At 46.9% G+C, this 6545-nt stretch overlaps 1 protein-coding gene across 4 annotated transcripts in view; it reads right to left on the reverse strand.

Annotated features, from left to right (window-relative positions):
* Nucleotides 1-6545, reverse strand: part of Rps6kc1 (ribosomal protein S6 kinase C1) — a 142989-nt gene that overhangs the window by 115515 nt on the left and 20929 nt on the right. The window lies entirely within an intron of this gene.

A 6545-nucleotide genomic window follows, 5' to 3' on the forward strand; every position in this document is an offset into this window, starting at 1 on the left:
TGGGCTACAAAGTGAGTTCTATGCTAGACTAAGCCAGAGAGAGAATGAGAATTAATTAATCACAAGAACCATTGCACTGGGTTTTGATCCTACTGCACGTACTGGCTTTGTGGGACAGTTTGGATGCTCACCTTACTAGACCTGGATGGAGGTGGGTAGTCCTTGGACTTCCCACAGGTCAGGGAACCCTGATTGCTCTTCGGGTTGATGAGGGAGGGGGACCTGATCGGGGGAGGGGGAGGGAAATGGGAGGCGGAGGCTGAGAGGAGGCAGAAATCTTTAATAAATAAATAAATTTTTAAAAAAACAAAAAAACAAAACAAAATACAAAAGGCCAATATCAGTGGTCCACGTGAGTCCTGGCAACCTGAAACTGACCCTCATCCAGTGTGAACCAGCAAAAGCTTGATGCTAATGCCTGGTGGCAAAACTTCCTTCTCAGTTCAGAGGGAGAGCAAGCGTGGCGGGAGAGTACAGAGTTAACAGCTGGGTCCCTGCCTCCCAGCACCTGGGCAGAGCATGCTGACTGTGCCTGGCACTGGGACTGGGCTGGCTAAGTCTGGGCTTCTATCAAGAGCTTTGAGAAAAGCCCAAGAAAGGAAAGTTTGTCCTGAATAGCATGCCGCAAGGAATGGGAGGGTCTCAGATTCTACAGAATCTTCCTAACTCTGAGTCTGTCGTTCTCAATAAATCTTCCGGTGAAGCAGGAAGCACGTGACCAAGCTCAGGCTGTGACCTGCAAGGAGGCGGGTGGCACTCAGGGTCTCCAGGATCATTTTTCCTTTTTCTTTGGTTTTGCGGTGCTCAAGTTGGAACCCAGGGCCTCCCACACAGTAGGCAAGTGCTACCCTGAGCTACATACCAGTCTAGGTTTGTCATTTTTGTGGCTTGAACAATAAACATGTTTTAGGCTGTGTCCCAGGACTCAGAAGGCTGAGGCAGGAGGAATGTGAGTTCAAGGCTAGCCTGGGCCACACAGTGAGCTCCAGGATAGCCTAGCCCACAGCATAAGCTCTTGTCTCAAAAATAAATAAGTAAATACATACTAAAATCACATGACAGGGAAGAGGTATAGCTCAGGCAAAGCTACTGAGTCATAACTATGGGTCAAAAAGGACACATGAAGGACAGAGGAGGAAGCATGCACAGGGGTGGCCCACTTCACAACACTGCACCAAAGACCCTTTCATGGTATGCTATTGCACTGTGGCCATCAGGGAAATATAGGAAGTTCCATTAAAATATGACAATATAGCCGGGCAGTGGTGGCACGCGCCTTTAATCCCAGGACTCGGGAGGTAGAGACAGGTGGAGCCCTGTGAGTTCGAGGTCAACCTGGTCTATAGATTGAGTTCTAGGACAGGCTCCAAAGCTACAGAGAAACCCTGTCTAAAAAAACCAAAACAAAAATTACAAAAAAGACACTATTTGTAAGTTATTATGAAGTAACGGTGGGGAGGAAGCTGTGTGCAGAGACACAGGAAGGGCTAAGAGGGCTAAGAATGAGCAGCCCTGGAAATGGCACACAAGTGCCCACTGCCCCATCTTGTAGGTTCCCTTCTCTAAAGCTGAAATTTCTGTAAATTAAAAAAAATGGAAAAAAAGATAAAAGGAGCATTACCTGATATCACTGAACATAATGAACATAATGTGCATTTGAAAATATTAGTAAAATATTATTTACAAAAAGTTTCAGTTAAATAGAAAGTGCTGATTGGTTGTCCTTGAAACCAGGAAGAGAGAGAGCAGCTCATCCCACAGGAAACAGACTGGAAGTCTAAAAGTCTCCACAGAAACGGAGTGCAGTGTCAGAGGAGACACAGGAAGGCAGGGCAGGGAACCCAGCAACAGGTTACAGCTAATGTCAGGACACGCTGAACACACTACAGAAGCCCAGTGAGAAGCTCCACTGGGCAGTAATTCTCTGAGACCACACTGCAAAGCCAGAAGGGGTTGTAAACACCTATAATCCTAGCACTGGGGAGGTGAAGGCAGAAGATCAAGTATTCAAGGACATCCTCAGCTACACAGCAAATTTAAACCCATCCTGAACTGCCTGGGCTCCTGCAACTGCATGGGTAATAGGTACCGGGCAGTAATGTAGCTGATGCTATCTGACCACCCTGGAGCATTCTCTTCTCTGTGGCCCGGCACAGAAGACGCATCACTGACATTCTGCAGATTTAGTGCTGGTCCTTCCTACTGAGTCTACCTACTCAAAAAGACAGAGAGCTAGCCAGCAATCCTCACCACACTGCCACAGCTGTGGCCTGCAGGGCTCACTAGAGTTAGCAAGTGTTACAAATGAGCTGCACCGTTTACTAAGAGAGACAAATTACTCATTTATTAAGATTAATAAGGAGGTGTGGAGATAGACAAAGATAACCCATTAACAACAGACACTAAACTGAGAGCATCCGCTGAGAAGCCACGCTGACACAGTGACAACTTCATGACTTAAAAAGTCAAACTGTGTCTTCAACATCAAAGTCTAGGGGGCTGGAGAGCTGGCTCGTTGGTTAAAAGCACATACAGTCCTCGCAGAGGAACAGAGTTCCATTTCCAACACCCACATTGGGTGCCTCACAACTTCCTGTAACTTGAGCTCCAGGGACCTTAGGCACAGCACTCACGTGCACAGACCCAGACAGAGACATGCACATACACATAACTTAAAATAAGTCTGAAAGTGCTTTAAAAAATTCACAGTATGGAAAATACAAGGTGAGGATACTAACAGCCCTCCTGACTCTCTGAAGCTGTCAACGTAGGCAGGCGCTCTTCACACGGGGCGGCAGGGTCTACTCACCAAACACAGCGTTGTTCAATATTTGCTTTAACCCAAAAATGCAGCTCAGGCAGGCCATGGTGCTGTACACCTTTAATCCCAACACTCGGAAGGCAGAAGCAGAAAGATCTGTCAGTCTGAGACCACCCTAATGAACATAGCAAGTTTCAAGCCAGCAAGAGACACACGATGACACCTTGCCTCAAAATCAATTAACTTTAGATGAGAGAAAAGGGAATACATAATCTATGTATATGCACATACATGCATATCTCACGCACCCTTCTAAATCCAGCGCATTTCCTACAGCTTCAGACTGGGCACACCCACGACACGTGTGGTGCTGTGAATGAGAATGGCCCCCATAGGCTCATGGATTTGAAGGCTTGGTCACCAGGGAGTGGCACTATTTGAAAGGATTAGGAGGTGTGGCCTTTAAATTAAAGGAAGTGTGTCACTGGGGGTAAGCTTTGAGGTTTCAAAAGCTCATGCCAAACCCAGGGTCTCTCTTTCTGCTGCCTGTGATCTGCTTCTCCAGCACCATGTCTGCCTGTGATCTGCAGTGCTTCCCACCAAGATGATAATGGACTAAATCTCTGAAAATGGAAGTCAGTCCAATTAAATGCTTTTATTTTTTTTTATAAGAGTTGCTGTGGTCAATGGTGTCTCTTCACATCCACAGAACACTGACTAAGACAATACACACTCATTCTCCAAGTGTGGTCCAAGGCATCCTGAGGGCCAGTCAACATGGTTAATCACTTCTATGATGACACCACAGCATTAGCGGCATCTTTCTGTGCTGACAGTTGCACTAATGGTCTACACACAATGGTAGCAAAACCGTGGCCCCCTCAGCAGGACACCACAACAACACCACACCCACTAATAATTATTTCGCTGTTTTCTGCCAATTTCTCATAAAAACTGTCATGGCAGTTTCACTGAGGAAATACCATCAACAAAACAGTAACCATTATTAAACTTATTGAATCCTGACCTTAGGGAACTCTTATGAAAATTCTGTGAAACAATTTTTCATTGGACAGAGAGAGTCCAATACCTCCAGGAAGACCACCGACGGCATTGCTGTTGGTGAGAAAATTCTAGCCAAGAGACAGCTTGTGCTTGCCAGCTTCCCAGGACTTAAAAATCTCCTTTTTAGAGATCTCTGGCCATATAAACATTTGCTGCCATCATCTAACTAAACCAGGAACTATCTTTAAGATCTGCAAAACATGGGCATGACAATATTACTTTTCTTAAGATTTGTTTTTCCTTGCAAGTGTTTGCATGTAAGTCTGAGCACCTCATGAGTGCCCAGTGGCCTCGGAGGTCAGTAAGGGGAGCAGAACTGAACTGACAGATAGCAGTGAGCTGCCTTGTGGGTGCTGGGAACCAAACCAGGATTCTATGAAGGAGCAGCCTGTATTCTTGACTGCTGCGCCATCTCCCCAGGTCTAGCAAAGTGCTTTTAAATGGGCAAAGGGCATTGCAAAGTCAAAGACAACCGAGAACTGTAACTGAGCACTCTAAACTTCAAATTCTATGGTGCAGTTAGCCTGCAAGGGTTAATTACTAGCAGAGTTCTGGTCTACCAAAGAGCATGTCCACTCTCTTCAATAGCACTCCCCTTCAAAAGCGCATCTGTGACTGGGTTTCCTCAAGGACCTTGAGCACAGACAGCACGTCTAGTCACAGAACTTCAGTCTGGCTCAAATCCAGCTGCCTTCTTTTTCCTTTTATTCCCTTTTCTTTTCTTTCTTTTTTTATTGCTACTATGGTAAATAGTAATAGCTATAATCAACATCAACAACAGTCATTTCTGGCCTTCAATAATCTTTAAGAAGACAAAGAGAATTTCTGGGACCCCTTTGTGTGCACTTCCCATGCAGACGGGGAAATGAGTTAACATGAAAATTCACTGAAGAGATGGCTAGGAAAAAGCATGCTTCCACTCTGGCAAGCACAGCAGTTTACCCCTCCTGTGGCTATCCAGTTCCTCCACCGGCAAACCCCGATCCCATTCTCGGGGACATCACCGTTTACAAAGAGCAGAGGGTGGGGGGTGGCTCTGGTTCTAGAATAAGTTCTGGGGTGGCTTTAGAGGAGGACAGTTAAGGGTCCTCCCTCTGCTGACTTCACTCTTGCTTTGTTTTTTCCTTGTTTCTGAGACAAGCCTTGACTTGTAGCTCAGGGTGACTTTACACCCATGATCCTCCTGCCTCGGCATCCTGGGTACTGGGTTATAGATGTGCACCACCATATCCCTCTATACTTCCTCATCAGTACTGTGTGAGATATCACCACTGTAAGCTCCTGCTAACACGGACTCACTGCAGACACCGTGATGAACTGTGTCCCCTGAATTATAAGCTAAAACAAATTCTTCCCCATAACCTGTTTCATCATGTGTTTATCATAGAAAAAAGGAAAGTAACTCAGAAAATTAAAACTGGGAGTGGAGCTGTATTCTGTGTGACTTACAGGCCAAGAAAACCAGGGGATATGGAGTTGTGAGCCAAAGGAGCCTAAAACCCTAGTGATTGCTACAGCCGGGCTCAGAAGAACAGAATGCTCAGAAAAATGCAAGCACGGAAGGCCAGGTCAGGAGGTACACAGAGGAAAGAGAAAGAACTCTATCAGGAATTCACCTGGAAACTTCTACTCTGGTAAAGACCCAGGCTGCTTCTGCCTATGTCCTGAAAACCAAATGAAGCAAAATCAAAAACTAATAATGTATTTGGTAGAGCTCTCAAGGCAACCCGGCAGCCAGGCTGTGGCGTGATCTCTTTGACTGCAGTTAGCCGTGTTTATGTGGGGAAGGGTGGAGAAAGAGGTGAAAACGATGCACTTACGGCTGCAAGCAGGGCTGACATGGTAAAATAACTGCAAGTCAAGACACTCTACCCCCACAGAGACTTTACTCTGGGGCTGGGACCCAGCAAAGGCACTCGGAGGGCAGGAGTCAGGTCATGGTACTGGCTGGTTTTGTGTGTCAACTTGACACATGCTAGAATCATCAGAAGGAGCCGCAGCCGAGGAAATGCCTCCTTGAGATCCAGCTGTAAGGCATTTTCTCATTTAGTGATCAATGTGGGAGGGCCCAGACCTTGGTGGGAGGTGCCATCCCTGGATTCCATAAGAAGGTGGGCTGAGCAAGTAAGTCAACGGAAGCAAGCCAATAAGTAGCTCCCCTCCACGGCCTCTGCATCATTTCCCGCTTCCAGGTTCCTGCCCTGTTTGAGTTCCTGTCCTGACTCCTTCAGTGGTGAACAGCAAGGCTGAAGTGTAAGCATCATAAACCCCTTCCTCCCCAGCTTGCTCTTTGGCCGAGGTGTTTCATCACAGCAATGAGAACCCTAACTAAGACACCATCCAGGGCCACACGTGTGAATGATACATCTTTTCTTAGCTTCCCAGTGTCTCTGCCTGGCCAGAGATGCAGCTACCCCGTGTCTGGGAAGAGGAACTGTATGTTATATGGACTATACTAGGGCATGCGAGAAGAACGGCAAGGGCTTGCTGACCGGATGAATCATCACCGCGGGGGAGAGGGCTCGGCACAGACCACCATTAGCTAATCATCGCATTAATCACAGCTTTAGCTGAGCTGCACATCAGCGGCAGAAAACTTGTCGCAAGTATGAGGCTCTAGATCCAACTCCCAGTCCGACAGGTGGGGTGAGGGTGGAGGACAGAGTGGACGGGGCAGGGGTCACAAAGGAGAAGACAAACTCCCAGTCCGACAGGTGGG

Source organism: Microtus ochrogaster, chromosome 6, assembly GCF_000317375.1.
Source record: "Microtus ochrogaster isolate Prairie Vole_2 chromosome 6, MicOch1.0, whole genome shotgun sequence".
Lineage (NCBI taxonomy): Eukaryota > Metazoa > Chordata > Mammalia > Rodentia > Cricetidae > Microtus > Microtus ochrogaster.